General features: G+C 32.4%; 1 long non-coding RNA gene across 9 annotated transcripts; it reads left to right on the top strand.

The window, feature by feature from the left end:
* The first annotated feature begins 922 nt into the window (after positions 1-922).
* Positions 923-11759, top strand: LOC133831147 (uncharacterized). Of its 9 annotated transcripts, none has more exons than XR_009892416.1 (16): positions 923-1747; positions 1945-2035; positions 2659-2714; positions 4226-4331; positions 5100-5137; positions 5272-5356; positions 5481-5607; positions 7189-7317; positions 7711-7757; positions 8498-8562; positions 8948-9001; positions 9691-9780; positions 10060-10178; positions 10325-10482; positions 11164-11354; positions 11457-11759. It is a non-coding gene; the product is annotated as an uncharacterized LOC133831147 (long non-coding RNA). The 9 variants fall into 9 exon arrangements; XR_009892419.1 differs by having other exon boundaries at positions 8430-8562; positions 11175-11354; XR_009892415.1 differs by having other exon boundaries at positions 924-1420; positions 11175-11354.
* Positions 11760-13168: the final 1409 nt, after the last annotated feature.

The following is a 13168-nucleotide window of genomic DNA, read 5'->3' as shown; positions in this document are numbered from 1 at the left end:
GAGATCCTTCGATTGGGGGGTGGGGTTTGTTACAAAACAACTAAGCATTGCTATGGGCATCACTACTGATTAAGAAAACACGACTAACTAGTCAAATGCAGATACCGAAGTAGCGATTGACCAGTTCTCTCCTGAACCATCTCCTTAGCCACGCCGACCAGGTGATCTTATCATTAGAGAACCTCTTCCTGAAAATCTTCACCGAATCGCCTTCCCTACTAGGCCTGGGAAAGGAAAAAGCATTGAGCTCCTCAAATAAGATAGCTCATCATCGGAAGACGAGGACTATATTTTCGATGAAATTCTGAACTCAGGTTTTTCTACTAACAATAACCATAGTTACATTTTGAGAATGATTGTGATGAAAGTCTGTAGAGTCATGTGGTCATAGTAAAATTTTCATTCACTTATATTTATTTCTCGTTTCCACTGACTGGGCTTTTTCTTTACTTTTATGCAGATCCAGCCATGTTTAAGCAGTTCAACACTCCCTCTGCCCAAAAGAGGAAGACTGGTGAAGGTAGCAGCTTGAATCCTCCAAGCAAGGTCACGAGGACTGTACTACCCAACCAAGGGAGACCATCTGACCAGTTAGACACTATCCCACGCTTGACTCCTCCATCTATTCCACCTTCCACTACACCAAATACCCATTTTTATAACATAAAAATATAATACTGATGAAAAAGTGTTATGCTATACTTTATATATATATATATATGTGGTAAAAGGAAAAAATGGCGGTAATTTATTTGGGAGCCCGCCTATAATAAAAGTTGTGTTTTTTTTTCCAGCAAATTCATTTTTTCCTAGCCCGAATATAACTCCCCCATTTTCTTCTTCGACTACAGTGTCCCCAAAGTCAATCCCAGTGGTTTGGCTTCAAATCTCCTCCATCCCTCAAATATCCTCTCTCTCTCTCTCTCTCTCTCTCTCTCTCTCTCTCTCTCTCTCTCTCTCTCTCTCTCTCTCTCGTCTTTCTCTATCTCTCATTCTCTCCGTTTCCAGCCAGTCCTCCTCTGACCCATCTACGCCTCTCCCTTCTTCGAAATCTTCCATTGACGCAATACCCACCATTAGAATCGACCTGTACCTTCTGAACGATGACCCTTTTATGCTCTGCGCCATTTGCAAGGACCAGTTCGAGCTTGGTATTGAGGCCAACCAACTTCCTTGTAAGCATCTCTACCATCCCTAGGAGGCACGATCTTCTATTTTTCGCTGGGAATGGTGGTAGCTGTGGCGTTCAGGGCTCACTCTCTCCCAACTAGATTGCGGAGGTGGGGACAGAGATGGAGATGGGAGCGGTCTCCAGTTGTCCAGTTGCGGGTAGAGCTCGTATAAATGGTGAAGATGAAGGGTTGAGTTTAAGTCCCAGGGTCATTGAGGAGGGCGATGTTGCCATTTCTGAAAATTTGAGGTCTGTACTATTTCTTTAGCTACTTGAAATTGGGTTTTGGAATCTTGATTGGTGTCTCAGTTAGGATTATTGAAGGAAAGGGTAAATTAGATCTTGGAAAAGTCTTCAAGAAGGACTTTTATAAGACTCAATAAATGGAAGTTTACTTCGTTTTGTAGGAATTTAGGGTCAATATCTTTTTCTTCCATATTCAAAATCTCTCATCTAGCACCAGTTCTTTACTCACACTATGTTTGTCTTGTTTTACGAGTACTTTGAAAAATTGAAAGTTCTTAAATGGAAAAAAAAGGAAGCACTCTCAGATTCTTCCCTCTGAAAATCTTACAGGTATTTATATATATATAGGTTTAAACTTGGGTGTATAAATTACGGCATGAATTAGACCGTCTATTTTTCATTTATATTGTTTTATCTTTAAATATATTTGTTGGGTAAAGTACAAAGCTTTGAGCTTGGAATTGGGATTGAAATTTTAAGCAACCATTACATTTTTTTTAATGTTTCAACTTAAATAATTTTTTTAGACTTCAAAGGCATGGCGTAATCGTGTCTGGTTCTTTCGACCATCCCCATGTCCCTCTTTCATTGTCAACAGGGGGAAATCATATTTGAGCTGTAAGAGAACTCTTCCCTCAATCACATGTTTTTATTTTCGTTTCTTTTTTCTACAAATTATTAAGGCTTAAGTTTCTATGGTCTTCGTGATTTATATATATATATATATTGATTGATATTTCATTATTTTATCTTTAGTTGTTTTCTCTTGGTAAATCATTAAAATGTTATTCTATTGATGAATTTTAGTCCTAGTTTGAAAGTCTTTGACTATTGGTATCACTATATTATACTCTCTGTTCATCCTATAATGAATATAACATTATTTAATTATATCATTTGGGTTGTGTGGATTTTTATTGCAATTTTTGTCTACTACTTTGAAATAATTTGGGGTTTAATTGTGGATTTATCTTACATTTCGTGTCTACTGGTTTTAAATGTTTTGAACTTTTCTCTTTTTTTTTTATATACGTGTATTTGTTTCTATGTTTGATTATCGTGGAAGTTTTTTATAGTAGCTTCTTGGTATTATCAGTGATGCAATCATAATTTGGAGCACTAACTTTTTGGGGAAAAATTTATTCCTTTTTTATTTTTTCACTTATTTTGTTAAGCTTGGATTTATTGGTAATATTTTATTTGAGCTTACTTCAATTTATATGACTTTGTGTTTATATCAGGTATGAAACTTTTCAATTTGGTTATGATGAACAAGGTATCGATCTAGCTGCAGAAGGTAAGTATAAGATGAACAAAAGAACCACACCCTAATCAAATGTATAACTACGAGTAGATGTTTTTGTGTTATGTAGCTTTTATTTGTTGGTTTTGTATTCATATATGTCATTTGGTATATATGAGTGTCTTTATATATGCTTAAATACGATATTTTTCTTATGAATCATTGAATATATGTCATACACACAATAACAAAAGTGAAGAACTGAAACACTCATTGTTCTTGCTCTTGCAAGTTGTAGGGAATTCGGTATATTGCTTCAAGGGCAGTACTGTAGACTTGTGTAATAATCTAGTTATTGTGTAGAACCAATTGGAATAGAGGTTAATTATTTTCTATGAATCTCTCTAGTGTATGGTACTGCAAGCTTGATTTTAGTGTGTGTGTGTGTGTGTGTGTGTGTGTGTGTGTGTGTGTGTGTGTTGTGTCTATGCGTGTCTTTCTCATAAGACAGTGTTAACAAAAAGAGGTCCAAAATAATACACATAAGTATTTATTGATTTCTTTATTGATAAAAAAGCTTTAATGACTCTGTTTTTGAATTGTAATGTTGATTTAATTACGCTAATATTTTAAATGAAAGGTTTGTTTTGAGTTAAGTGTTAAATATTTACTATATTTTGGCTCTTATATCACTGTTGCATCTTATTCTAGCTAACTTTGTTTTATATGCTTTATATACATATATATTTATATATATATCTTAACCATTATAATAGTGAGTTTTCCTTCAATAAATAATTTCCAGAATTTATCCAATTTTCTTGTTGGAGCAAAGAAAAAAACAAAAAGAATTCAATATATATTAGCATATAAACTATATGTGGATATAGCTGGTAATCATCAGTTAACATTGCATTTTCTATTTTGTATGACTATATCTCAATTCAAGAAACTTAGTTAAATGGTACACTTAAATTTATCCTTACTCGATCATGGTTGGTTTCCTTTGATGCTACCACAATAGATTATTCCAATGTTGAAATGGACATGAGGATGTCCATTCAAAGAAACTGATGGATGGAAAGGTTGCCTGTCATTGTTTCATTGATTAATTTAATCAATTGAACTATATATATGCATTTAAGCAAATACATGTGTAGATCTCACTTTTGTTAATGTTGGAATCATCTTTTAAGCCTTTTAATGTGAGAGAGTTTGATAGTGACCACACAATCTTTATTATCACAGTCCTAACTCACGAAACTAGTCATATTTTTAGTATTTGACTACTTTATTTACTTGTATCTCATTTAGAGATGGACTCTTTTTTGGGATTGCTAAGTTATTTTTTGGAGTCTATAGGTTATATGTTGTGCGTGTTTATTTTTGTATGACTTGTGGGCTTTCTAAGTTTAATGTTTAATGTCTATAAGTTTATATGTTTTATTTGTTTGATGGTTTAATTTTGATTTTTCTCTTATAAATATTTTTTTCTTCCTTAAAGAGATTAATGAGCTGAATGTGGTTTGTGACTTTTTATATATTTTTTTCCACCTTGTTATTAGGTTCATATGGGGCGCAATTGAAACAGAGAGAGGAAATCTATGTCATGACTCATGATTGTCCAATACATAATTTGGGGCAAAGTGAAATATATACAAATATATAATGGTATGTAATCTTCATTCTTGTATTTTCTTTGATTAGATTGTGATTTTATTTATTTATTTCTGGACTTGGTCACCTCTATTTTTCTTTTTGAAGTTCTTTCTGTTGAATTTATTTACTATAATCATTTCTTTTTTGGTATAGGCTGCTTTTAGAATCTTAATCATGCAGTTTGCTAACTGTAATTCTATGAGAAACATATATGTTTTACACTACACCAAATACCCCTTTTTATAACATAAAAATATAATACTGATGAAAAAGTGGTAAGGTGAGTTCAGTCAAAATTATTTACAAATTCTATATTATATCTTGATTACTTTCCATTTTGATCAAATGTAATTGGGTATATCTTAGTTTCTTTTTAATTATTTGGTTTTCAATCCCTCTAAATCATTCTAACAATCATCATTTATGCTTTAAGATTAGACAATGTTTTTGTTGAATTCAATATTTTCTTCATTCGTTGATGTTTTTTTAACAGCTGATTTATTGACTGAAGTTGCAATATGATGCCTTTTATATTGAACTGTGGTCCATTTTGTTTCAGAAAAATGTTTATTCTTTGTTTGTAGTTTCCTTTCATCTTCTACTTAAATTTACTCTTTGAACTTGGAGTTAGAGGAGAAAATCGACAGTAAGAATCTTATTAATTGTTTTTGTGACACCTTATTTTAAGACATAAGAAATCTTACTAAACAGTGAGACTAATGTAGCTAAATGCTGTCAGTCATTATATTTTCATGAAGTTTAATTTTAATTTTCCTTTAGATGAAGACAACCCTTGATGTGGTAGCAGGTTCAATCAGGTAAAATTTCTTGGAGATGATATAGTGATTGTGGCGTAAATTTCTTGCTTCAACAAAATGAACGTTTGATTTGTTTTAAGCGTTTGTTAATATTTTTATGTAGTTTTTTTTCCTTTGAAAATTTTCTCAAACAGGGCTTACCAGACTCCAATTTCCAAAGCTAAGCAAGGAGGGTATAAGGATACTCTAGCTGATGATTTACTTGCAGTTGTTTTAAAGGTAAACAACCCATTGATTTTGGCTTGTAATACCATTACTGTATATGATTTTGTTCTAATTTGGCTTATATACACAGGATTATTGATTTTTTTTCTTTCTTATATGTGATTAATATACAATTTAGGCCACGATCGAGAAAACAAATCTGGACCCAAGTGAAGTTGGGGATATAGTTGTTGGTACTGTTTTGCCACCTGGTTCACAAAGAGCAACAGAGTGCAGAATGGCAGCAATCTATGTTGGTTTTCCTGGTAAGTTTTCACTTTTATTTTTTCAGCTGCACCTTTTATGAGTTTTTTCCAATGGTATATAGTTTATGAGTCTACTTTAATATCAGATGGCAATGCATGTTACGACTTTAAAAAGATGATTTTTATTTTTAATACGAGTTTAGCATAAAAGATATAAATAATATTGTCTTTAGTGTATGCTATGGAATTTGATTTATCTTCATTTATGAAAGGTGCTCTCACAATCCGGTAAAATTTAGCTGAAATAGTTCTTTTTTTTTTAAACGAAACAACTTGTATTAATAAAAGAATATATAATACAAGTGAGTGGAGAAAACAACCACATCAAACTCAAGAAAAACAAAAACTAAGAACAAATAAAAAGGTAGCTTAATTACCACAACAACGATATACAAAACAGAACATTACAACAAAAAATTCCCTCTCTCAACCAATCTGTGAATCAAAAGTCTATGAAGTCCTTATTTGAGTGGACCCAAAGAGCACCACTCATTATAAATTTATCCCAAATTTCTCCACCCTGTTTTCCATTTCCTCAAAGATTTTCTTATTCTTCTCTAGTCAAATAACCCAACAGATAGCTGTTACTACAATCTGCCAAAGAGTCTTCTTCACCTTTGAGCCGCTCACCTGAAACAAAAAGCACCTAGACAGTTTGTTGGAACACACCAGACCATTTTAAATTCTTCCAAATTCTTGTACAAAACTTGGATTGAGACCGGGCAGTGGAAGAACAAGCCATCTGCATTTTCAGAATTCTTCTTACACAAAACACACCAATCTTTGGCTGAACACCATAACTACAAACCAGCTATGATTACCGCTTTGGCTTTACAGTCTTTTCATGTAACCATTATATGCGATAGATGATGAATATGATGATAATTTCTCTAGAAATGTTTCCCTTTCCTGTTTTGATCTGTGAAGGTGGCATGTTGCTTTTTGGACATTCATTTTGCATTAAAAAAAAGCATTACAGAAGTTTTTATGATCTGTTGTTGGCTGTGGCTTTTTTGTTGTTGTAAATATACTCGGGTCTCCATTGCCCCTGTTTTTTTATGCACTACCATTCTAACTTTGGCCCTTTTAACTTTCAAGTATCTCATTTTAAAGTTTGAGGGCCAAATAAATACTCTCTTTAAAAAAATGTAAAGTGAAGGAGATAAATAGTGTAATTCAAAGATAATGACAAATGTTGAATTGGTAAATTGTAGTGGAATTAGTGAAAGAAGAATTAGAGTGGTAGAAGAGAATGAAGAGAGGAAATCTGAATAATTTGTACTGTATATATTTACACGCACTACAAATTTATATTCCCTTTCAGGTCTTGAGAATAAAATTAATAACTTAAGATTTGCCAAGTTTAATATAGTTCTACACATCAGAGGTCAATATTTTAAAGACTGGTTGTTCTTGTTTTTTTCTTGTTTTGGTATCGTTATCATTGTTTTGGATGCATTTTCTTGGAATCGTTATCACGGTTTTGGTATGCATTTTCTTGTTTTTTTCTTCATTATTTTGTATTTTTTGTAACTGTAAGGGTTTTTTCTTTTTTACATTTTCCATATATCAACATTTTAGGAAAAGAAAATCTTTATTTCACCATTGAAGATCTGCCCCTACTTGCTTCTCTTCTGGTCATCTTGAGTGTCTCTAGTCATCTCTAAAGTTCTTGGTCAACTATGTCTCATAGTCTACTCTATTGGAAGGGTAAGTTCTCCATTCTTTTTTTCTTCTGCTATACTTTAATGCCATGAACGTTGATATTTTTGTATTGTGCAAATGAGGTTCACCATTATTTTCAGTTTACTTTTGGCAACAGTGCTAGCAAAATTATTTTTATTTTTCTTCTGAAATAATTTTTTGAGATAGTGTTTCACAGTACAGATTGAAGATAAAAACTGAAAGCTTTTGTGATAGTTTACCATATACAGATTTATGATCTATTAGTTTAAGTTTTCGAGTCTTTGTCTCTTGTGAGCTGTGATTTGCTACTAATTGCTTGCTTTATCTCTGTTGGGTGTCATATAGCTAGCTGTATATCTCTTCATTCATTGCACAAAAGATCCTCTTATTTAGCTTATGATAAGACTCTATATGCAGGTTCTTAAAAGCTTGAGAAATTGGTCTACCTGTGTTGTCTTCTTATGGTAATTATACTATTTGCTTTTTAAGTATTATTTTTTATTTGGACATTGCACTTTATATCAATTGTTGGCTTCCAGTTAGTAAGCACACATAATTAACTATGTATATCTTTCATAATATAAAAGTGTATGTTATTGACTCTGCTCCCATATTTGCCTCATTCCATTGGACTCATGTGTATTAATTCTATTGAAATAGCACCATAGAGTTAATTAATATTATATAATTAGGTTAAAAGTTAGAAGACACAAGATATTTATTTATATATACAAAACTTTTTTGGAATATTTAATAACATAGGATAGTGTTTTGAAACTTCCTTTTTTTCATGGTTATTCGTACAGTGTGTTGATTTGTTTTATTATGATGGCGTTAATTATTATAGGGTCTTATGCTTGCCTATATGTTTTTCTTGTCTTTTGCAAAACAGTGTATAAATGTTATTTTTTTTATCTAGACTTATTTCGTGTTCGCCTTATGATGCTTTTATTATTGGTAGATGTTATCTTTCTTTTTATTAATAAATTCTATGTTCTTTCTCTTTCTGTGTTTCTTCAGATTTTTTGTAAGTGGATTAAGCTATAATGACTACTGTAATGCTTGTTGGTGAATTGGATTGCTTACTTATTTATAGTAGTGTTTGAAACTAATTTGTTTGATGTGATCTGAACTAGTAACTGAAGTTGTTTCATGAGTTTCAAAAGCTTAATTCATGAATTGGATTGCTTACTTCTTCATGCAGAAAATGGGATCAATGGCAGATGAATTGGATCCATGTTGAACAATTGGATCCATGTTGAACAATCAGTAAGTTGCTTAAAATTTCTGCTAAGTTGTTTATGTCAAGCATAAGTAGAGAAACGAGTATCATGTTACTACTTGGGTATATTGTTAAATGAGTCCTTTGATTACAGTTTTTAAAAAGACGATGCTTCTTCCTGCCCTTCTTTATTATTGAAATTAATTCCCCTGCTCATGTATGTTGTTCGGTGTGATTATATGTTGAATATCATTCCTTGTATTTTCTCCTATGTGAATTGATTTTGTTATTAATTTTTAAATTCTATACAAGTGTAACTTAAATAAGTATGTGAATATTTCAGCATGATCTAGAATATGATAGTTTAGTCATAAATTTACAAATTTGATATTGTTGTTAGAAAGTTACTTAGTAGACTTTGTCTGTTTTCAGTTGGTGAACACAGGAAAGGAAAGGGCAAAATTCAGCCTTCTTTTTACATGGGCGGTAAGCATCTCTTTTCCTAACATAATTGTGTATAATTACTCCTAGATGTTGAAATTCTTGATTTTAGGTATTGACTTGCATGAAACTTATATAAATTTTTCTTCATTTTGTTTGAGACAACTGTGACAAAGTTCAAAGTGGGGTTTTCCTGATTATCACATATATGGCTGTCATGAAACATCTAATATCTAACAATATTTGAACTAAATGTATGCTCTGGTGTATTGAGCAAAACTCATATTGCAGTTCTGAGAGAAAAATATGGTTTTTTTGTTATTTCATTGTTGCTATTAGATGGCTGTCTTCACTTGTCCCTAACTGACAAAATAATATTTTTTCATTACTCTCTTTTTCAAAGGCAAAAAATGTCCAATTAACAATAATTTTCGCAGCTAGTGTTATGGTGCTCTAAATTTGATTATTGTACCCTTCCTAAGACTATTTCATGGTTTGGAAAACTATCTATGGCTCTAAGGTTTTTTTTCTTAAGAAAATAGATGTTAAAGGAGATAGCTTCTAACTAGACAATCTCTAGAAAAAGGTTGAGATATGACTTTACTTGTCCATTCAGGCCATTTTTGCCAAGTACTTCTGATTTCTGTTTTCCATGGTTGGACTATGTGCTCTTTCTTCTGCATTGCTCATATTTTGATTCTTCTCTGAATTTTCATAATGTGTTTTCTAACCAGGAAGGCAATGTTGCCAACCAGAGGGAACATCTAATTCTTCTCCTTGCCAATATTCACACTCAGAAAGCTAATAAGCAGTCTGTCTTGAAGGTATTCTGATTGTTAATTAAGGTTGTAAAGCTTTGGCTTTAACTAATCCTCTTATATAAATTTGACTTTATGATATTTGGAGTCTAATGTCAAAACTGGATATTTATGCAGCATTGTTCCTTTGTAAATTTCTATTTAATTAGCATTTGAAACATTAGTGGTGAAATTTGGGTTTTCAATAAGGTCTTCTATTTCTTTGAAACTCTTTTATGACTCTTTAATTTAAGGTCAATCACTAGAGTCTTGCTTGGTTTCTCACCAATGTTATTGGTACTGCAGAGTTATACACAGTATATCCCTTTGCCAATCAGTGACCTTGATTCTTGGTTGAAGACACCCTCCATATATATTTTTGATTTCTCTGCGGCTGTGGGAATATTGTGAATGCTTTTATTGAGGTAAAGCTTTAACTCAAAACATATAATGAATTGATATATGTATTGATAATTAAGGTGCTACGCGACATGAATTCATTATCTGTAATTCAGATATTTATATATAAATATATTTGTAAATATAGTGACTTGATTTGATGGTTTGGCAGCTTCATGATTGGGTTGCTTTTAGCTCCTCTGGATCCACAAGGGATTGCATTCTACTTGGAGCTTGTGAAGCACATGAGACTCTTCCACAAAGTGCTGAATTTCTTGCAGATGTGTTTACGTCTTGTCTCACAACACCTATTAAGATGGCTTTGAGATGGTGAGCTTCTTTTCTTGGTCGTCTGTTAGGATCGCCTATGACGTTTATGCATCTTTATTTGAGATCATGCAATTTTCTGGTTTTTCCTTGTGGTGTTTATTCCATATTGGCTGCTTCCTAGTTATGTTTAGTTTGTCAACTGAAAGTCTTTTAGCTGTGCTGTTTGTTTAAAGCTGTAGGAAGTTAGAAATGGCATGGTATTTAAAATACAGAGAAATCAATCCTTATTCCCAAATCCAACTCGACTGATGCCTTGTGACGTGATTGGTTTGAATAGATGCTTTAAAATATGCACAAGTTAGCTAATCTCTGCCTCTATTTTGGGCAGTGAATGCTTTTTCATATGAGACTAAATTTTTGTTGTTGTATTTTAAGTTGTGGATAACAATTGGTTTTTATTTTTTAAGATAACAATTGGTTTTTGTGCTGTGGATCATTAGATCTGTTTTATTAACATAAGGATGTAATATTTGCTTCAACATTTACTATCATTCTAGTCATAGAAATTTAGTATCGTTTAGTTACAAGTTTAATTGTTTTGCACCTATAAGGGCTCTATAACCCATGCTTGCAAACTGGAAGTAACATCAGGGAAATAGTGTTTGAAGTGTTTCTTGATAAAGAAGTTTTATACTGTATTTTAGATGAATCTGAATCTACTTTTCATGAGGCTTTTCTTAGTCGTCTTACAGAAACTGGTGCAACAAAAAGTTCATCTTTATGTGACCTTCCTAAACAGATGGAAGGTGATCAACAGAGAGCCTCTAAACAGACTAAGAACATCTTAAGTAACTTAGTTGTTGCTGTTGACAATTTGTGGTATCTAAAAGATGGAATACATACTGTATTCTTGAAAAAAAATTCAGAAAATGGTCAGAGCTATGTGGATTTTACAGTTTTATTTTTGTATGATACTTCAAGCACTGATCTGTAGACTTATCTCAGTTTTTGGTGGATCCTACTCCATTTTCTAGGATCTTACAGGCAAAGGACACCATGTGAATTAGATAGAGAGGTTAAGAACTTGAGGGTGGCATTTACTGACCTTTTTTTGAAGCATAACACTTTCGAAGAAACTACAAAGCCATCGAGATATTGATGCAAAGAATGGAAGAATGTATTTCACTAATTTTTGTATACATTTCTTGTTTTGTATTTAGTGATAAAGGAATCTGAATTGGGCATAAATTATGTTGTAATATGATTTCTTAAGCCTAGACTAGTAGACTAAATATTGTAATTACATTTGAGTAATTAATAAAAATCTATTTATGTTACCTTATTTGGCTTCAACTTTCATATTTGTTTTCCTAGTTTTGTGTAAGTAAAAAAAGATTATGTTTCTCTAAGCTAATATGACACATGTGTTATACTAAAGTGTAGTATAACACAAAAAATGTGTTATACTAAAGTTTAGTATAACACAAATAATGTGTTATCAAAACTATAGTATAACACAAAAAAAGTGTTATACTAAAGTGTAGTATAACACAAATTTATAAGTATTGAAATGTGTTATATAATAAACTATAAATAACATAATTAAACACTTATCTATTTATTAAAATAACATAGAAATTGTGTTATTGTTGACAGTATAATAACACATCTGTATAACAATGATAAAGTGTTATGTAAAGTACCCTGACCTACGATAACATAGTCGGTCTTAACACATCAAAAAGTGTTATGGTATGTTTTGATAACACATTTTCATTGTTATTAAAAGCATTTTTTCTTGTAGTGTTCGCCTAAAAAATACTCGACCAGCCGATTTAAGTGAGCCCCTTCACATTGCTGGTGAGTATGGTAAAGAGTTACTAGAACACACTCTTCACCATGCAATGAAAACTCAGACCTTTGAGACTCTACCCCGGCAAAGGCTTGAAGTTGTTCTTCACAAAGGCCTCACTGAAATAATGATTGTAAGTATCTTATCATAAAAAGTGCACACTTTCTTATTGATTGTTCTTATTCTGAATACTCTTTCTGTTATCTATTTCAGGGACTCATCACTATTAGTCATGCTAAAAAATGAGCAGTCGACTATAAGCAGCTGGTCAAGGTCTTAAATGATCAATTGGTGGAAACCCAAGGAATGATTGAAATTCTGGCTAAGTCTGAGAAAGATCTCCAAGAAAAGATTGAGTAGGTAGAGAAAGTAGTTGCTGACCAGGATAGATCTCTGAAGGAGTTGGCTGATGAGAAAAGCAAGCAAATCCAGCCCAACAAGAGGTTGACTGACCAGCTGGCGGAAACAACCCAAGAGAATGAGGAGCTAAAACAAGACAAGGAAACTAATCTGGCTCATTACGAAGAAATCTACTTCAACTGCTTCTATCAGATATGGAAGTTAAGCAAGCCTCTTAACCTCGACTTTCTGTCTGAAGAGGAAAGGTCTGAAGATGTTAGGAAATAAGATATAGCAGGGGTAGGCCTGGTCATTTATTCTAATCGTTTGTGTACACCTCTGTCATACCATCATTGGAAAATTATAGGGACCACCTTTTCTGTTAGAATATTCACCTTTATTTGTTATGATTTGATGTACATTCTGAGTGTGCGTGTGAGGTGAGGGAATGCAGAACTTGAATATTCTGTACAATGTATACTATACCGTATATAAATATCAATGCATTACACCAACTACCATTGAGTTGAGTTTTACATTTTCCTAAGCAATATA

Source organism: Humulus lupulus, chromosome 4 (genome assembly GCF_963169125.1).
Source record: "Humulus lupulus chromosome 4, drHumLupu1.1, whole genome shotgun sequence".
NCBI classification, from domain to species: Eukaryota; Viridiplantae; Streptophyta; class Magnoliopsida; order Rosales; family Cannabaceae; genus Humulus; species Humulus lupulus.
Note: the sequence above shows the minus strand (reverse complement) of the source record. Positions and strands in the feature narration are given on the sequence as shown.